The sequence below is a fragment of the Ctenopharyngodon idella genome, chromosome 9 (genome assembly GCF_019924925.1).
Source record: "Ctenopharyngodon idella isolate HZGC_01 chromosome 9, HZGC01, whole genome shotgun sequence".
NCBI lineage: Eukaryota > Metazoa > Chordata > Actinopteri > Cypriniformes > Xenocyprididae > Ctenopharyngodon > Ctenopharyngodon idella.
Genome location: NC_067228.1, coordinates 33,231,143 through 33,252,942, shown reverse-complemented (window position 1 = coordinate 33,252,942; position 21,800 = coordinate 33,231,143).

The window sequence follows — 21,800 nt, the reverse complement described above, 5'->3', positions numbered from 1 at the left end:
GTTATAAATGCGTTTTTACATTTTTACAATAAAATGTAAAAATGCATGATCATTTTCATACAACACAACTTGAAGTGATTTGTTAATTTCACTCTTTCTCTACTCTTCAGCACGGTTTAAAAAATGCAATTAATATTTTTCTGATCAATTTTCTGTGTCTGGAACAAAATATTTCCTTGTCATGATCATGCTGATTTTGTGCTGATGATTAATTGTCATACAAATAATTGTCATTAACAGTTAAATTCTAAAAAAGAAAATAATAATACTTAGAATCATATATAAAATAATAATAAAACATAATAAACATAATAAAAATAGGCCCATATGTTTCACCTAAATGCTGTGAAAATTTGTAATATTCCTAAAATTAAATATAATATAATATAATATAATATAATATAATATAATATAATATAATATAATATAATATATGTGATTGAAATTTAAACTCCACAATTATTGTGGTTATTTCAAATAATTGTGATTGTATTAAAAAAAAAACACGATCAGACAATTAATCAATAATCTGCCTATTAAATCAATGAAATCTACACCTGGAAAGTAATTTGAAAAAATTATAATGATAAAAATTTTGACGTCATCTAGTAACGTGAAAAGAAACAAGCTGAAATCTAAAATCTTTTCTTTTTTTTCTTCCAGAACGTAAAGAAACACAAATATCTGTAGTGATTCATAAAGACGTTACAGTTTAAAACAGTGCTCATCTGTAATAGACTAATACAAACCCGTGTCATCTGCTTTGCTACATAGTTTAGCACAGTCAGATATACATGGTTGATTTCAGAGGTCTTTCTGCAGCTATTAGAGAGTCACTTTGTTTTGTTTTGACTTTGGGGTAATAATTTGCCCTGGCAGGCCGTGTTGTTGTTAGGGGCTTCATTAGAATACACATCCAGCACACCGAGCAAATGAGCAGCCGAATTGGTGTTTGTGTAGGGAAAAGCCCCAAAGCCAGCCAAAGGAGTAATGACACTCTCAGCAGCCTACATAATGGAACAAGTTTACATAAATTAGCTTCCAGTGCTGCTACGCTAACAGACAGTAGAGAGGCTAGAGTTGTGTGCATGTGTGTATGAGCCTAATTAAAAGCACTGGAGACTCTATTATTTGTATAAATCTCATTTTTTTCTCCATTTTCGTCTCTCATTTTGTGAGTTTTACCCTCTGGTTATCTGGCGGATCTGACCTGCTACTGGCTGCTTCGCCCAAATTAACACCAGCCAAACTTTTCTTTTAGCAAACTTTGATGCTTTCCGACATCTCTGATGTTTTATACGTGTGAGAGACTTTTTTTTATTTATTTCGTGAGGAGATTATAATGGTGCGTAGAGCATGGCGGATGACTGTGAAAAGCTGATTTCCTCTTGAGTGCTTTAAGAACACGGTAAATCCCTTCAGTGAGTTCAGAGCCGCCATCTTATTTCTTGAATGATAAGTCATCTGCTCTTTTCTTCTCCGTTTCTTTTATTCTTTTCTCGTTTTTTCTCACATTGTCTCGTTTGATCTCATCTAGTCTTGACTCGTCTCTTGTCTTCTTGTACAGTATTTTCTATTCTCATCTTTTTATATTTGCTCTTCTCGTCCCATCTCCTAATTATTTCCTTATGTCTTCTCTATTATTTTCTCTATTGTTTGTCGCTTCACATTTTGTCTCATCTAATCTCTTATATTTTCGCTTCTTGTCTCGTCTCATCTCATCTCTTCTCATCTTGTTTCCTATCTTGTATTTTCTCTTCTGTCTATTCTCTTCTCATATTTGATCTTCTTGTCTCCTCTCCTTTTATTTTGTTTTGTCTAGTATAGTCTTCTTCTCATCTTTTCTCTTCTCCTCGTATATTATCACTTTTTGTCATCTTCTCTCCTGTTATTTTTTTTTTGTTTTGTCTCTTGAACAGCATTTTCTCTTCTCATCTTTTCATATTTGCACTTCTTGTCTCATTTTGTCTCCTCTTTTCTCATCTTGTCTCATTTATATCTCATTTCGTATAGTTTCTTGTTTGCCGTCTCTACTCATCTTGTCTCATCTAGTCTCTTTTTGTCTCCTCTCCTCGTATATCATCTTATATTTTCTTGAGTTGTCTAGTCTAGTTTAGTATTTTCTCATCTCATCTCCCCTCCTCTTATATTTTTGTCTTTTAATCTCTTCTCTACTCATTTTTGCTCTTCTTGTCTCATCTTATCTCACCTTTTCGCCTGTTAAATTTAATTGTCTAGTTTCTTTTCATATTGTCTCATCTTTTCTCATCTCATGTCTTGTCTCTTCTCTTCTCATTTTTTTCTCACATTGTCTCATTTAATCTCATCTTGTTTTGACTCGTCTCTTGCCATCTTGTAAAGTATTTTCTCCTCATCTTTTAATATTTGCTCTTCTTGTCTCATCTCATTTTAAGTATTTTCTCATGTCTTCTCATATTGTTTTGTCTAGTCTCTCCTCTTATATTTTCTAATATCGTGTTGTCTCTTCACATTTTGTCTCATCTCATCTCTTCTTATATTTTCTCTTCTTGTCTCGTTTCATCTCTTCTCATCTTGTCTCCTATCTTGTATTTTCTCTTCTGTCTATTCTCTTCTCGTATTTATTCTTCTTGTCTCCTCTCCTCTTATATTGTCTCTTTTTGTCTCTTTTCATCTTCTTTCCTGTTATTTTTTTAGTCTATTCTCACCTTGTCTAGTCCTCTTGTGCAGTACTTTCTCTTCTCGTCTTTTTTATATTTAGACTTCTTTTCTCATCTTGTCTCGTTTACATCTAATTTTGTCTAGTCTCTTGTTTGTCATCTCTACTCATCTTGTCTCATCTAGACTCTTTTTGTCTCCTCTCCTCATATCATCTTACATTTTCTTGAGTTGTCTAGTCTTTAGTATTTTCTCATCTTGTATTCCCTCCTCTTCTCTCTTGTTTAATTTAATTGTCTAATTTCTTTACATATTGTCCCATCTTTTCTCATCTCATCTCATCATGTCTCTTCTTGTTTTTTCCTCACATTGTCTCGTTCAATCTCATCTAGTCTTGACTCGTCTCTTGTCTTCTTGTACAGTATTTTCTCTTCTCATCTCATCTTCTAATTTTCTCATGTATTCTCATATTGTTTGTCTCTAAACATTTTGTATCATCTAATCTCTTTTATATTTTCTTTTCTTGTCTCGTCTCATCTCTTCTCATCTCGTCTCATATCTTGTACTTTCTCTTCTCGTATTTGATCTTTGTGTCTCCTCTCCTCTTATGTTTTTGTTTTGTCTAGTATAGTCTCTTCTCATCTTGTCTCCTCTTCTCTTATATCGTCTTTTTATCTCTTTTCATCTTCTCTCCTGTTAATTTTTGTTGCTGTTGTTGTTGTTGTTGTTGTTGTTTAGTCTCTTCTCACCTTGTCTTGTCTCTTGTCCTCTTGTACAATATTTTCTCTTCTCATCTTTTTCATATTTGCCCTTCTTGTCTCATCTTGTCTTGTTTACATCTCATTTCTTCTCATTTTGTCTAGTTTCTTGTTTGTCGTCTCTACTCATCTTGTCTCATCTAGTCTCTTTTTGTCTCCTCTCCTCGTATATCATCTTATATTTTCTTGAGTTGTCTAGTCTAGTTTAGTATTTTCTCATCTCATCTCCCCTCCTCTTGTATTGTCTTATTTTTGTCTTTTCATCTCTTCTCTACTCATTTTTGCTCTTCTTGTCTCATCTTATCTCATCTTCTCTTCTGTTAAATTGAATTGTCTAGTTTCTTTTCACATTGTCTAATTTTTTCTCATCTCATCATGTCTGTTCTCGTTTTTTCTCACATTGTCTCGTTCAGTCTCATCTAGTCTTGGCTCATCTCTTGTCATCTTGTACAGTATTTTCTCATCTTTTTTCATATTTACATTTCTTGTCTCATCTTGTCTCCTCTCCACTTTTCTCATCTTGTCTCATTTACATCTCATTTCTTCTTTTGTCTAGTCTCTTCTTTTTTGTCTCTACTCATCTTGTCTCCTTGTCGTTTCTTTTCATATTGTCTCATCTTTTCTCATCTCATCATGTCTCTTCTCTTCTCGTTTTTTCTCACATTGTCTCATTCAATCTCATCTAGTCTTGAACCGTCTATTGTCTTCTTGTATAGTATTTTCTCTTCTCGTCTTTTTTATATTTGCTCTTCTTGTCTCATCTAATTTGAATTATTTTCTCATGTCTTCTCGTCTCGTCTCTTCTCATCTCTGAATGCAGTGTAATTGGCAGGGTGTTGCAGACTTCACTGTGGTCACTGGCCTTCATTCACTCAACATTTTCACTGGCCTCTTTAGTCACAGCAGAGATCCGTGAGGACAAGTCAAATCATCATGGATTCACAGACACTGAACCAAGCTTTCGTTGATTTTTTCACTGAACCAAGATTTCCTCTATGATCTCCTGTTATTATTAAACTGTAAAAAATGTACAATGATCAAGTACTATGAGACATGAAGGTTTCTCTCGACTGCTCTGTTCAGCATTAAAAAAAGGTTTCTTGTCACTTTAAGCAGTTCAGTAGTTGGTGAAGGCCATGAGCTCTGCTCTGTTTCCGGCACACACACACACACACACACACACACAGAGGCCGATACAGCAGTAATGAGACTGATAATTAGGGATGTTTTTTATTCAATGGCCAGTTAATTGGTTGCCACCAGTGTCTCAGAAAAGGTTAAACTTAAAGTTGCATGTCACCAATTACAATCTCAGCTGGATCAGTTCATCTGAAAACATCCACGGCAAAAAGTCAAAGCTTCTAGGACAAACGACAGCAGGAGACGTGAACGCTTTTCAGATTTATGCGTAATATTCCTCACTCTCTCACTATTTCCCTTTTTCTGTCTCCATTTCCTTTCTTTTGCCTTTTCCCTTTTTTCCATGCATAATCCTCTCTTTGGAAAAGTGGAATCGATGTGTGCATAATCAAACATATTGACAGCACTCATATTCTCGCTTCAGTGTGGCAGAGAGAAAGAGAACGAGAGAAAAAATTAGATTGAAAGAGAGAGAGAGAGAGAGAGAGAGAGAGAGGATCAGAGAAGAGACAGCGAAGGGATGAATGCATTACCATGTGCTCAGTCTGTCTGACACATAACAAAGCCCAAAGTGTGTGTGTGTGTCTATGTGTGTGTGTTAACAGTGTAGATTAGGTCAACTTTTTACGTCCTCTGAGCTCTCTGCCTGTAAATGACGAGTTTTGATGTGAAACAAGCAACATGTCAGAGGGAGTTGAGGGCTGTAGGCATCCTGCACCTCGTCCGTGTGACAGGGCTGCGAATATCTGGCCCATTAGGGGCTTATTAGCGAGTAAATGGCCAGATGGTTCAGCCATGCGCGAGAGATGGACAGAACTGCCTGCTACTAATCAGCACTGCCCGTACACTCACTGTCAAACCTCAGCACGCTGTAACCCATAGCAACCGAATAAAAGTTAACATTAGCAAGTCAATTTGAGCTGAGGAGGCCGTAAACAGGCATGTGAAAGAGAGACTGAGAGAAAGAGGTGATAAAGAGAGTTATAAAACAAACAGTCTAAATAGTGTTTTGTAAAAAGTTAGTGTCACAAATTCATGAGCAGTTTTGATTCAGCTTTGACTGGCTTTGTAAGTCATATAAATATTACGTGTACAATTTGTCTATCTATCTATCCATCTGTCTATCTATCTATTTATCTATCTGTTTGTCTGTCCGTCCGTCCATCCGTCTCTTTATCTGTCTGTCTATCTGTCTATCCATTTATCCATCTGTCTGTCTGTCTGTCTGTTTGTCTGTCTATCCGTCTGTCTGTCTGTCTGTCCATTTATCGTCTGTCTGTCTGTCCGTCCGTCCATCCGTCTGTTTATCTGTCTGTCTGTCTATCCGTCTGTCCATTTATCCATCTGTCTGTCTGTCTATCCGTCTATTTGTCTGTCTGTCTGTCTATCTACACTATATTGCCAAAAGTTTTGGGACGCCTGCCTTTACGTGCACATGAACTTTAATGACATCCCATTCTTAATCCGTAGGGTTTAATATGGAGTTGGCCCACCCTTTGCAGCTTTAACAGCTTCAATTCTTCTGGGAAGTCTTTCCACAAGGTTTAGGAGTGTGTTTATGGGAATTTTTGACCATTCTTCTAGAAGCGCATTTGTGAGGTCAGGCAGTGATGTTGGCGAGAAGGCCTGGCTCACAGTCTCCGCTCTAATTCATCCCAAAGGTGTCTATCGGGTTGAGGTCAGGACTCTGTTCAGGCCAGTCAAGTTCCTCCAACACCAAACTCGCTCATCCATGTCTTTATGGACCTTGCTTTGTGCACTGGTGCGCAGTCATGTTGGAACAGGAAGGGGCCATCCCCAAACTGTTCCCACAAAGTTGGGAGCATGAAATTGTCCAAAATGTCGTGGTATGCTGAAGCATTAAGAGTTCCTTTCACTGGAACTAAGCGGTCAAGCCTAACCACTGAAAAACAACCCCACACCATAATCCCTCCTCCACCAAACTTTACTCTTATCACAATGCAGTCAGGCAAGTACCGTTCTCCTGGCAACCGCCAAACCCAGACTCGTCCATCGGATTGCCAGACAGAGAAGCGTGATTCGTCACTCCAGAGAACACGTCTCCACTGCTCTAGAGTCCAGTGGCGGTGTGCTTTACACCACTGCATCTGACGCTTTACATTGCACTTGTGATGTAAGGCTTGGATGCAGCTGCTCGGCCATGGAAACCCATTCCATGAAGCTCTCTACGCACTGTTCTTGAGCTAATCTGAAGGCCACACGAAGTTTGGAAGTCTGTAGCTATTGACTCTGCAGAAAGTTGGCAACTTCTGCTCACTGTGCGCCTCAGCATGCGCTGACCACACTCTGTGATTTTACGTGGCCTACCACTTCGTGGCTGAGTTGCTGTTGCTCCCAATTGCTTCCACTTTGTAATGATACCACTAACAGTTGACCGTGGAATATTTAGTAGTGAGGAAATTTCACGAATGGACTTATTGCACAGGTGGCAACCTATCACGGTACCACACTTGAATTCACTGAGGTCCTGAGAGTGACCCATTCTTTCACAAATGTTTGTAGAAGCAGTCTGCATGCCTAGGTGCTTGATTTTATACACCTGTGGCCATAGAAGTGACTGGAACACCTGAATTCAATGATTTGGAGGGGTGTCCCAATACTTTTGGCAACATAGTCTGTCTATCTGTCTGTCTGTCTGTCTGTCTGCCCATCCTACCTACCTACCTACTTACCTACCTATCTACCTATCTATCTATCTATCTATCTATCTATCTATCTATCTATCTATCTATCTATCTATCTATCTATCCATCTGTCTGCCCTATCTATCTATCCATCTGTCTGCCCTATCTATCTATCTATCTATCTATCTATCTATCTATCTATCTATCTATCTATCTATCTATCTATCTATCTATCTATCCATTCATCTGTCTGCCCGTCCTATCTATCTATCTATCTATCTATCTATCTATCTATCTATCTATCTATCTATCTATATATCTGTCTGTCTGTCTTTCTATCTATCTATCTATCTATCTATCTATCTATCTATCTATCTATCTATCTGTCTGCCCGTCCTACCTATCTATCTATCTATCTATCTATCTATCTATCTATCTATCTATCTATCTATCTATCTATCTATCTATCTATCTGTCTGTCTGTCTGTCTGTCTGTCTGTCTGTCTGTCTATCTATTCATCTATCCATCTGTCCATCTGTCTGTCTGTCTATCGGTCAGTCCGTCCGTCCATCTGTTTGTCAGTCAGTGATTCTATTAGTGTTACCCTTTCTTTTTTTTAGTTTTTGTGACCATTGACTTCCATTGTATGGACAAAAAGCAGATACATTTCTCAAAACATCTTCTTTTATGTTCCACAGAAGAAAGAAAGTCATAAAGGTTTAGAACAACATAAGTAAATAATGACACAATTGTCACAGAATGACAGGGGTGCAGGTTTGTGTGGTGAACTGTCTCTTTAAGAGGTTCTCTAGCATCTTCTCTGGATGTTAATAATTTCTCCTTGCCAATGGATTTATTCAGTCCATATATGTGAAGTCATTTTCTTACATTCCTGTCCCTCACATCCCACAGCCCTCCATACAACAAATACTAACCCAAACTTCAGACAAAGGATATTTATTTGTAATTGGAGAGGAGTTTGTGTACTTGAATGTGAGTTTGTATTTGTGTTTTGATGGACAATGAGAGTAAGAAGTTGAGAGCTGTGACTAACGCAACTGCATATAAATATAAGAAAAACACGCCTGGGTGTCTGTAATTGTGTCTTGGCTGTCGGCAGCACTTGGATCTCTTTACTGTTGATTTGACGGAAGTGGACAGCTCACTGTTTGGTAACTGATCATTTGTCTGCTATTTTGATCAAATAAACAGAACGCTTTCATTGTCTACAAAATTAAGCTAAAAGTGTTTGCTTGGAAAGATGCTTTGTGAATACCTCTCTATATTTTGATGCACAATTATGAATAATTCAGAACAGAAATGCACAGGATGTGCTTAATTAGCACAGCCCATTTCCATTATTATTATAATCGTGTGATTCATTGATTAGATTAACCCAGCATAAGTTACAGTGACTTATGGATGCCATTGTACTGTCTTACAAGTAACATAACATTTGAATAATTTATGAATGTAGATGGTCTTTAGCTTTTCCCCTCTCTCAGCAGCATATTCAGAGGCAGACTTATAGTATGTGGTGTGTTTGTGCGGTGTGCGTGAGTGTGTGTTTGATTGGGGGGATGGCTGGTGGTGGGTAACAGTGGGATACCATGTTATTGCTGCAGCCTCCATTACACCTAATACTGCTCACTCCTATTATTTGTCATCATATGCTAATTATGCATCATTAATGTGAGGCCTTAATGGCCCCAAGAGTGGGTAATAGGCTGAGCGTGTGTGTGTGTGTGTGTAGAGATGGACTCTGCAGGGAGATGCAGAAACACATGCTAATGAAGCAGAGCTCTTTAATCTTCCAGATTAAAAGCAGAAAAGATCACAACCCACACGATTCACCCTCTGACATCACTTACTGCACAAACAACACACTTCTGTGTGCGGTTAAAGTGAAACTCCGCAGTTGCTTCAAGGAGCCATCTGATCTGACCCTTAGAAATGACTTTGTTTAGCGTAACCTAATGTAGTAGATTTAGTCATATTAAATAATGTTTTCTACTTGAATAAAACCAGCTTATTTAGATAAAGCATACTGTATTTATAGGTCATCTGACAACACGTTTTAATGGTGTGCTTCTGTTGGCTGAATGAGAAATCTGTGTGTGTACTACTTTTTCACAAGGGAGTGTACAAGTTTTTATGAAAGAAAGAAAGAAAGTGTCAGGTTGCTATAATTGTGCACATGCACATGTATTTAGTCATTAAATAAATGTTAAAGGAGTATCACGTAAGTGTATTTAAATTAGTTGTTCCTGACTGGACAAATGTTTTCTCTTACTTGTTTGCAGGGGTGGAACCTAAAAGCCCTCTTTATTGAATTCCCATATTGTGGTGATGGTCTGTGTTATGTGGTTTTGGCTGGGAGAGTGAGAGTGTGCATCTGTCCTGTTGAAAGGGTTCTGGTCTCGGTGCCTTGAGGAACAGGAAGTTGCCAGCTGGTCCGGCGCACCTCTGTGTTTGACCCGTGGCTACGTGAGTGTGTGTGTGTGTGTGTGTCTCCCAAGTGGCTGAAGGTACAATAGAGCCCGCAAGACACACGATCAACTCACTACACCTGGCAGACCACACACACACACACACACACACACACACACACACACACACACACACACACACACACACACACACAGAGCATATGCATTTGCAAACTCACTCTCTCTCTAACACACTCACATTGTGGTACTAGAGTGGTCCTAGCCACAGGGGAGAGGCACTAGGGGGCAAACTGGGACATCTAGGGTCACTGTGGTTTGTGAGTGCTTGAGCAGCCCACCTGGGCAGAGGCTTTACCCCGTACACACACACACACACACACACACACACACACACACACACACACACACACACACATCTGGAGCCCTGATCTTAACACCAGAAAACACAGGCCATGATCAGACGTCTCAGAACAAAACTCCAGCTGTTGGATCATCTCCCTTGATCACTGATCTGGATGGAACGAGCTGTTTTGTTTTTGGCCTTGTTTTGGGGTTTGTTCTGTTTTTGTTTTGTTTTGTTTTTTGTTTTGTTCTGTTCTGTTTTTTTTTTTTTGTTTGTTTGTTTGTTTGTTTGTTTTTTGTTTTTTATATTGGTTTGGTTTTGGATTTTTTTTATTGTTTTTTTTTTTTTTGGGGTGGGGGGGGGTGGGGGTTGATTTGTATTGGCTTTTGTATTGTATTGGTTGACTTTTGTTTTGGTTTTGTTTTGGGCTTTGTTTTGTTTTGTTTGTATTTGTTTGGTTTTGTTTTGGGTTTTGATTTGTTTTGAATTGTTTTTTGTTTTGTGTTTGGTTTTGTTTTGTATTGTTTGGTTTTGGATTTTTTTTTGTGTGTGTTTTTTTTTTTTTTTTTTTTTTTTTTTTTTTTTTTTTGGTTTTGAGTTTATTCTTGATTTTGTATTGGTTTTGTTTTTGTTTGTTTGAATAATTTTTAACCAACTCTCAAATCACTATTCATTCTGTGATGGAAATCACCCATTTGTTTTTGCTAATGGTGGGTTTGGTTTTGGGTTTTGACTTGTATAAGTTTTGATTTTGTTTTGTTTTGGATTTTGTTTTTTTGTATTGGTTTGGTTTTGTTTTGGGTTTTGATGTGTTTTGAACTGGATTGATTTTGTTTAGTTTTTTTGTTTTGTATTGGATTGGTTTTGTATTTTGTTTTTTTGTATTGGATTGGTTTTGTTTTGTATTAGTTTTTTTTTGTATTAGTTTGGTTTTGGATTTAGTTTTTTGTATTGGTTTGGCTTTGAGTTTTGTTTTGGATTTTGTGTTGGATTTGTTTTTGTTTGTTTTAATAATTTTTAACCATCTCTCAAATCACTATTCATTCTGTGATTTGTTTTGCTAAGTCTAATTTATATCTAGCCTTTTATATGTCCTAAATATACACAATTAAATAATATTTCCATAGCTTCATTGGAAATGACAAACAAACAATATTCTTTCACAAGTGAAATCTACCTTTGTTTCTTTGATTTCTTCACAGATTGTGTCTCATTTTATCATATGCTCTTCAAGAAAACTGTTAAACTGGTAAAATAGTGAACAAGTACACTAACTTTACAAAAAAACTTTATTAGGAGCAAAATTGTTTGGTTTGGTGGAAATAGACTATCTTTTTGTAAAAAAAAAAAAAAAAAAAAAAAAAAAAATATATATATATATATATAATTTTAAATGTAATAAATGACAATGAATAAAATAAGGTTAAAAGAAATCTTTACATAAAAGGCAAAAATGACTAATGCATAGGAAAAAAGTTTCCAAGTCTTTTTTAATTTACCCCCACAAAATCTGATTTGTTATTTTTAATTAAAAAAAAAATCCAGCTCTTGACCATAAAAGTAGTTTTAGTTAAACACCTTTTTTACACCTTTACACACCTACTTTTTTCGTATCATCACACACTATAGCATTAAGGCACATGCGTTAAAGTGATGATGACACGGAGCAGATATTCCTCGTCAGCCGGCGTGTTTAATAACGGCCGCTTATCATGTTTAGCTCCTCCTCGACTCAAACACGTATGTAATAAGCGTAGCGGTACAAGTGGAGAGGGGAAGTGTGAAAGGTCAGCCGTCAGTTTTAATACGAGCCGTGCACTTCTAATGAAATGCTGGTTGCAATATGTGTTGAATATGAATGCATTAATTCCTTAAATGCCTCTCCGATTTGTGTGCCTCTGCCTTTTATTGGAGGGATAATTTGACAGCAACCCCCAGACCAGCTTTGACAGCTCCGAGCAGAGCGGACCAACACCTGCGTCCAGCCAAGCATCACCGCCCCATCCTCCACTTCTCCTTCCCTCCCCGCTCCTCTCGTCCTCCCACACGCTCACAAATGAACTGTCACCTCATTACTGTGCCTGATGCAAAATAATCAGCTTCCAAATTAGCATGGGCCACTCTGCTCTCAGCCTCCCTCCGTCTCTCTTCATGCGGCGCGCTCCAGTGAAGGTGCTGTTTGAATATGCATCTCAGAGCATTTCCATGCGGCGTTCCACAGGGACGGCACGCGGCGGGCGAGCAGCTCGCTGCATTAGCATGGTTGGGAGTGTGGAATGGGGTCCTGGTGGGTTTGGGGTCCCTGTGCAGATGCTCCGGCCCACTTGTTCATTACAACTGCATTTCATCAGCTTGATGATGTCCACATGTCAATTGAGTGGGAGGATTTTACACACAAAAGAGCCTGTGGGAGCAGGACTACAGCAACTAATCAGCTGATTATCATAACTCAGACTCCTACTGAGACAAGGGAGAGAGAGAGAGAGAGAGAGAGAGAGAGAGGAGATGAGGACAGTCAGATGGATACCCTCTGCCTTTTTATGAGTTAGGCAAAGCAGGAGCTGAAATTTACAGCACACGTGCAGTACGACTCAAAAGCACAGCTTTTAAAAGTCCCGTACAGTAGATATCATTTGCATTTAGCACGTTTTTGGTATGTGTTGTGACAGTGTAAAGTCATATACAATACAAATGTTGGATCAGTGGTGCTCAACTTTAGCTTGCATGCATAGTTGTCTTACCTGTGCTGACACACTACTGTTCAAAAGTGATGAGATTAAAGAGACAGTAAAAACACCACTAAAGTGAAAGAGATGGTGTTTTTATTTTATTTTATTTTATTTTATTTTATTTTATTTTATTTATTTTTTTTTGGTTTGGCTTGTTTTTTTTTTTTTTTTTTTTTTTTTGTGTATATTGGTTTAGTTTAGTTTATTTTGTTGTTTTCTGTTGGGGGGGGGGGGGGGGGGGGGGATGGGGGGTTCGTTTTGTTTTGGGTTTTGTTTTTTGTTTTATTTATTTTGTTGTTGTTTTCATTTTTATTTATTTTTTTGGTTGTTTTTTTTTTGGTTGTTTTAATCATTTTTAACCAAATCTTAAATCTCTATTCATTCTGTGATGGGAATCACCCATTTGTTTTGCTAAGCCTAATTTATATATAGCATTTTATATGCCCTAAATATATACAATTAAATAATATTTCCACAGCTTCTGACATACACTACTGTTAAAAAATGATTTGATTAAAGAGAGTAAAAACACCACTATTGTGGAATAATATTGCCATTTAACAGTTTTCTATGGAATTACTCCAGTCTTCAGTGTCACATGATCCTTCAGAAATCATTCTAATATGATGATTTGATGATCAAGAAACAATGTTGAAAAAAGTATCATATTGCTGTGGAAACCGTGATACTTTTTTTCAGGATTCTTTGATTAATAAGTTCAGAAGAACCGCATTTATTTGATTTATTTTTTTATTTTTTGTAACATTATAAAAGTCTTTACTGTATCTATCCTTGCTATAATAGCATTAATTAAAATCTTGACCCCAAACTTTTGCACAGTAGTGTTGTGTCAGGACATATTGAAGGATTCCTCACCTTCTTAAAACAAATTTAATATTTTTCAGCCGTGAACCACAATTTGCTACTTGCTAGTGGCCAGTAGTATCAGGAGGAGTGTCATGCTCATTATAGAGAGCATTTTACTGGACAAAATTAGCATACGCCCTTTAATCTATGATAAATATTTTTGGTCATTTTCTTGGAAGAGAAAGACTGTATTGTTAGTTTTGTCAAATTTTAGGAGGACATGAGCATATAGATGACATCAAAGCTAATGGACATGTACTAAAAGCAACAATACTGTTTCTTGGGGCTTTAAATTTGATCATTTTTTAAATTAAGAGATTACAGATATTCCAGTAGCTCAAACAGTAGAATATGGTGCTAGCAACGTCAAGGTCATGGGTTCAATTCCCAGTGAATAGCATGAACTGGTAAAATGTATACCTTAAATGCAATGTAAATCGCTTTAGATGAAAGTGTCTGCCAAATGCATATGAAACACCATCAGAGAGCAACATACGCTTCATCTAGAGTGATATGATATATAATTTATGACCCTGTATTATGTTCCAATAGTAGCGTACTGCACTAGAGACAGTCTTGGATTACATGCCCTAAGCAAAATAAGACAGGGCCTAAACAAACAAACAACACATTTTTGCAACTTAGCCTACGTCTACATTAATCCAGATACATTTGAAAATGGTGTTTTCGTTTCAAAACGTTCTCCGTCCACACTGGTGTTTTCAAGCGTTTTCCAAAAGTTTCTTGTCCACACTGAAATGTTGGAAACCGCTAAATTCACCTTACTGCGCATGTGTAAAACCTCATAAAAGCTCACTGAGATGATACAGACAGAACAAGACATAATAAAGTTATCAAGCAATTCTTCTGGCAGGATCATTTTATTAAGCAAAATATCTCAGCATTCACTGATGCGTCCAGGTCACACTCACTCACCATTATATGTTTGGTCTAAAATGCAACTGCTCTCGTGTTTTGCCACAGGACAGCAAATGCGAGTAAATTTTCTGTCATCTTTGCAGGACTGTGATATGAAGAGTGTGCAAAGTAACATTTTAGCAACAGTTTGAAAGTGAATAGCACATAACAGGCACAATACCGGTATAAACATGATATCTACATTTATAATAATATCATATTAATCAATATGGTGTCCTCTGTCTCATGCCCTGACCAGAATTCAAGACACTTAAAGAGAGATTTCCCCCTTAATTAGTATGTCATAAATGTCCAGACGGCCTTTCAGAAAATCAAATGTTTGACCTGGTATTTATATGCATTGTGTGTGTATGATTGTTAGTCAGTCTGGGATTCCTCATGGCATAATTCATGTAGAATCACCGCATTCCTCTTTCCAAGCAGGCAAAGGGCACGTCTGTCTGAACTCTATTCTGTCTCTCTCTCTCACACATGCACACAACCCAGAGATTCCTCTATACACTCTCACACGCATGCCTACGTGAACATAAGCCGCACAACACCCCCACACATGCTACTCAACACAAGCCAAGTCATCTGAGAGTCGCAGGGCCAATTATAAAATCTGCAATATGCATTGTTCCTGGAGCCGCTGGATCAATGCACCGCAGGCATGTGCACATCACCGCTTCTAATGATGCCTTTCTGGGGCACAGACTCGCACACTGCATAGTAATCCACAGCTAATTAACTCTATAATGCTCAAGCAAGCTTTCTCAACTCTGCGGTCCCAGCGAGAGCACAACACTCGTATTTGTTTCAGCGTTTAGGTCTATTCTTACCACTCACATAATTCCACACAGATGATCAGCCAGGAAGACCATCACTATATTGGGATTTACAATATGAGGTCAATTAATTACTTGATCAGAAACTCACTATTATTGATTTGTGACTGTAGATTCAAGCTCATTACTGGACTGTGGAGAAACTTTTTTTTTTTTTTTTTCACTAATTTTATTGTGAACAACACCTGGGAAGAGAACGCCAACCCTTAGATATGTATATGTACACTGTAAAACCCGATAAGTTATGGTAACTCAAAACACTTGAGGAAACCGATTGCCTTAAACCATTTAAGTTTTAAAACCAATAAGTATGAGTACTGTAAACTCATATACATTAAGTTAAATTCACTTATATTTTAGTGTTGGTTTAGCCAATCATTAGAGTAAACTCAACTTAAAGATTTTAAGTTTATTCCTCTCATTCAGTTTGAATTCAGGTAACAAATGTAACTAAGTCTTAACAACTATAGAGCTACTTAAATGGTTTGAGAAAAACGATTGCCTTAAATGGTTTAAGTTCATCAAACACAAAGTAATAAAGTTACATAAGAATAAGCAAAAACAAACATTGGTACAAAGCAATTATGACAGAACAGTAGATGCCACATTTGTGTGTTCCAGATGCATCAATGCATCCGCCATCTTGGAACAGTCAACACTTCAGATGCTGTCACCACTCACAGTAAAAATCAATGAGTTTTCCAAGATGCCACAACATTGCGCAGCCTTTGGTTGTATAAACCGCCAAGATTTAAATTCCCAAATAAATGGATTAACCTTTCACAGGTAAGAATGTTGGTTTGTGATTTTATATGTATTAACTCAATATTACAGGTTTTTGAACTATGGTAACTTTTTAATGTTGTGTAAGCTGACGCCTGCATCATCTGCTAAAGTCTATTGCAGATATAGATATTCATGCGTATAACTACGGTTGAAGACGCTCAGTCAACTTGGTTTCGAGTGTTAACGGACCGGCTTTGACTGTTCCAATATGGCGGATGACTTACATATAGCAGCCCATAGAAACATAGAAACCGCTAATGAGGCATCTATATATATATATATATATATATATATATATATATATATATATATATATATGATGCCGAACCCCTGCAAGGACTTCAGATGAAGCCAACTCTCAATCAACATACAAAACTGCCAAATTTTCCACAAATTATAATTATTATGATCACAAATTGTAATCATTGCTTTAACATTCTCATTGATTCTGCCTAAATAAATACATGATGTTAGCTAACCTCATGATTTGTATGATCTGTACATTTCTGACATTACTTTGACACAGTCAACTTTGATAACAGATTACTCTGAATTATAATGTAGAAACATGCATGTTCTGTAAAGCTGCTTCAATATGTATTGTGAAAACTGCTATACAAATAAATGTGAATTGAATTGTCCAAGTCTGATCCACCAATGTCCACCAAGTCTAATCGCTTAGAAAAGTAACATGACAACTCTTCTTTACAAGCAAAAAATATTATGAGATCATTTACCCACTCCTACGTAGTTTCAAACCTGTATGGACAAAAAAGAAAAGAAGAATAAGATACTTTTAAAAATACCTTTTTCTTCTTTTCTTTTTTGTCCATGCATACAATGAAAGTTAGTGTGGTTCCATGTTATTTTATTGGACCATATAAAAACAGTTCAATCTTCAAAGTAACTTATTTTGTGAACTATCCCTTTTTCATCCAAAAATGAAAATTCTGTCATAATTTACTTGCCCTTGTGTTGTTCCAAACCCATGCAACATCTTTCATTCATCTTCAAAACAAGATTGAAGATATTTTTAATATTCTCTGATCATAATTATCCATCTATTGAAAGTCTGTAAAATCAAACAAACCTCAGTGGTTCTCACACATCAAGAACTATATTTGATGTGCCCTATGTATGTGCGCTGATCAATGTTTATATCTGTATAAAAGACTAAATTAAATCTGTCCATCATATAAAGTGATCATGTCTCTTCAGAAGACTTGGATTAAATGGCTTGATTCATATGGATTACTTTTACAATGTGTTTATGACTTTAAAAAATTTGGTTGTGTGGACTTTCAATGGATTAACAAAAATAATGAGAGAATATTAAAATATCTATATTAAAATAGTTTGGAATAAGTTAATGATGACAGAATTTTTATTTTCTGGTGAACTGTCCCTTTAAGGCTCACTATGCCACACATAAAGCCAGACATTTTTGAACAGTACACAGTTGTTACACATTTTGTGTATGTAGCTAAGTCACAACATTCTGTACAAAGTTACCGTTGTATATTTGAGTGTCCTGGTGTGACCGCACATTTGTTTCCTTGGATGTGCCTGAATCCATGGGGATTCACACACACTTCTTCTCACCTGGGAAGTATTAGAGTAGTGTGAGTCTCACAGGTGCAGGAATGCTCACCTCTGCAAAGCCTAAATCATTATCTTACCCCCTTAAAGAAAAGGTTGGGCTTTTGAAACAATGGAGCCTTCAAACCCAGTCATAATCAGAGAGATTGTGGCTTTTTTTGGTTCAGTGCAAATCATATGTCTTTTTTACCTTTTCTTTTTGATAATTCTTCTGTTCTGTGTGTTTCTGGAGATCTGCCATACCTCAGCAGCTGAATTTGGTAAGTGTGCCCTCCCAGCTAACGTCTCTTATGTTTAACGTGCGTCCGATTGGTCTTTGTCTGGCTTTCGGAGAGGTTAATACCTGTCCGCTACCTGACAGCACATCTACCTGAGGCGAGCTCTCACATACCGGCCTGACAGAATGATGGACTGCCAAACAACACTTTCTCTTCTTCTCCTTTCGTTTCCTCGCTTCCCTCTGGCCATACATTCAGAGAGAGTGAGTGAATGATGTTTTTGCCTCTGTCAGTTCTTCTGTCTTTACGTTCTTTTATTCCTTCTTCTCGTGAGTATATCTCCAGCTGGGAGAGCTGATAAAGGAGTGGGCAGAGTGCAAATTAAAGTGGGGTAGAGGGCGTCTGACCCGCCATTAAGGTTTGAACTTCAAAGGATCTCAAAAGAAAAGGTTTTAAAGGGGTCTAATGGAGTAATTCTACATATTACATGACCATGACTTTTAAAAGTTATGCATTACAATATTGCATTACTCCCTGAAAAAGTGACTTATTGCGTTACTTAGTTACTTTTATGGAAAGTAATGTGGTACGTTACTTTTACATTACTTTTTCTCATCTGGACTGGGCTTGCTTGTTTGTTTTTTAATAACCAGAAACTTTAATAATAAACAAAAAATTCATTAAATTGATCAAAATGGAGAGTAAAGACTTTTACATTGTTGAATGTCTTTTTATTCATTAAAGGTGCAGTAGGTGTTCTGGGAAAACTTTAGCCTGCTAGCATTGAAAGTGTACGTCCCACCCTCCCTGCAATTTGCCATCCAAAGCCACGCCTAGAAAACACATGAATGCGCACAGACCAGAGACAACTTTATTGAATTACGTTATCTGTCATTCATCGGTGAGAAAACTTTACAGTACATTGAATAACAGTACTTCAATAACAAACGTAAACAACTTTTTAAAAACGAATTAGATGCAGCAAATAGATATTCTGGACATTTCTAATGTGACAGCTGATGAAAAACTAGCAGCATTGAGCACAAAATAAACCACATCACTGTCTTTATAACCAGAAAGGTGTAGCAAAAATACAATGTAAACATTGTCAGAAAATCAAGCGAAGGAACAACACAAAACTATCTTTCGTGCTAAGGATGGCATGCACAATACCTGAGGGTTTCACTGAAGGAAGAAACAAGATGTTTTACTCATTGTTTTTAGCAAGACTCAAAACAAATGGTCGAAACATCTGGTGGTGGTGGCCTTACGAATCCATGCACCAAAGGTGTGGATGTTGTAGTTTGCTCATAACTTCGAATCATAAAAAGAAATCAAACATATGTACCTACCTGTCCAAAAGAAATACTGCAACCATGGCATCACTTTCAGACCCTTTGACTCCCGTGGTTGTCTCCAGCGTGGAAAAGCAACGCCGATATTAATTCGGTTTTAGCTCTTTTATGATCCAGCCTTTTTTTTTCCGTTGTATCCCTTTCTAAGACTGTCTTTCTTATGGTCGATACTTTTCCAGTGTTGTTGGTTCAGAAGGAAAGTTAGGTTGTTGCTGTTCGCCTGTCATCTCGCGCTGACTCTGCACAGCGTACAAGAAACGCGCGGATGACGTATATGTCTGCGTGAACAGGCTGCGCAGTCATATGCAAACACACGTTGACCGACAGGGAACAGATGCTATCGGACCGTTCGGACCGAACGCGATGATTGAACGAACATTTTATGGTCCTACGCCTTCCACAGTTGATATATATTTATAAAAATACACTTAGACTGCTTAACATAGTGATTGCTATCAGGATATGAGGAGACTTTCAACCAGCATAACAAAAAATGTTTTGGCAGAGAATCTCCTATTGCACCTTTAAGGAATCCTGAAATGATCAGTTTCCACAAAAATAGAGAACTTTTTTCAATATTGATAATAATATTAAATGTTTCTTGATCATCAAATCATCGTATTAGAATGATTTCTGAAGGATCATGTGACTCTGAAGACTGGAGAAATGATGCTGAAAATTCAGCTTTGATCACTAAATTACATTTTAAAATATATTCACATAGAAAACAGTTATTTTAAATTGTAATAATTTTCCCCAGAGGGGTGCCCGGGGTGGTACTGGACCAAAATCAACATTAAATTGATTATTTGCTTTAAAATATTAATAATTATCATTATTGCTAGAGGCCAAAATTCCCATACTGGTGTGTTCTGTTTAAACAAACTTTCAGAGTTTATGTTCGACTAACTGTGCCAAAGAACAGATTGTGTTCACCTGAAAATTACCTACAGAAAATCTTTTAAAAATTCAACTTTCTGCAATGCATAAAACAATGTTCATGACATCTGTTCATGTTGTTGGCAATTGAAAACAAGGTGGAAAAGGGAAGATTCAGAGGCCAAAAATAACTGCTTAATATCTGTCGTGAGTCATGTGAAAAGGCCTGTAATGTTTGACTGATTGTACGAGATGAAATACTGCATGAAGATCTTTAAACTGTAGTTTTATCTTTTCAGCCAGGCTTGAGCTGTGCTTTTGATAGCAGGAGGTTTTGTGAATCCACTTAAGTAGTGCTGAGAGAGTGTAACAGATCAGAGAGACAGATAAACCCCTGACGTCCCGCGACCTGCCACTCACCGTGACCCTCCCTCCGCCTGTGACAGTGATGTCAAAGGAGCCAGACGGCTCGATATCCTCACACACGCCATAATTAGCCATTATAGTGTGTTTGTGTGAGGGACAGGTTCATGAGAGCCTCTCGAAATTGAGGAACCACTGGGATTATGAGAGGAGGAAAACAGCGGGGTACCATCAAAGATGGCTACCCAGGCAATTTAGGATGTGACTTATTTCCCACAAATCCCAGCTTCAACGAGCTGTGTTTGTGTGTTTGTGTGTGTGTCCTTTACTCAGAGTGTGATGCAACATACCCCTTAATAATATGCAGGGTGAGCGTAATGATTAGAGGATGTTGGGATAATGGGGCGCTCATGGACAACCACACACACTAAATACACACTTCCTCTCCCTTTATCAGTGTTAATACTCTAACATTGAGACAATAGACCCTTTTCACATTTCTTGGTTTCTCAGAAGTAGAAGTCGTCATAGTTGGGTAAACTATATATATATATATATATATATATATATATATATATATATATATTTTTTTTTTTTTTTTTTTTTTTTTTTGTGTGTGTGTGTGTGTGCCCATTTGCTCAAATATCAAAAGAGAAAAAACTCAAAATAGTGTTTTCACAACTTTCAAAAAGACGGAAAAAAACTGCCAAAGTCACGCCCCCCAGTGGTGAACCATTGAAATTTCAAAAAACATATGATGTAACGAAGCCTTGTTTACTGAAATCACATGACTTTGGCAGTTTGATACACGCTCCGAACCACTGACTCGAAACTAAAGATTTGTAAAGCTTCGAAGCTTCATGAAGCAGTGTTTTGAAATCGGCCATCACTAGATATTGTTGAATAAAGTCGTTATTTTGTTTTTTTGGCGCACAAAAAGTATTCTTGTCGCTTTATAATATTAAGGTTGAGCCACTGTATTCAAATGAACCGTTTTAAATATGTCTTTAGTAGCTTTCTGGGCATTGAAAGTGTTAATTATCTTGCAGGCCTCACTGAGCCATCAGATTTTATCAAAAATATCTTAATTTGGGTTTTGAAGATGAATGAATGTCTTACAGGTGTGGAACGACATGAGGGTGAGTAATTAATGACAGAAATTTCATTTTTGGGTGAACTAATCCTTTAACCCACCCTTAAACCTACCCATCCCACCAAACCTGTCCTAACTTTACCCGTATGCACTTCAATAGCAGCACAAGTG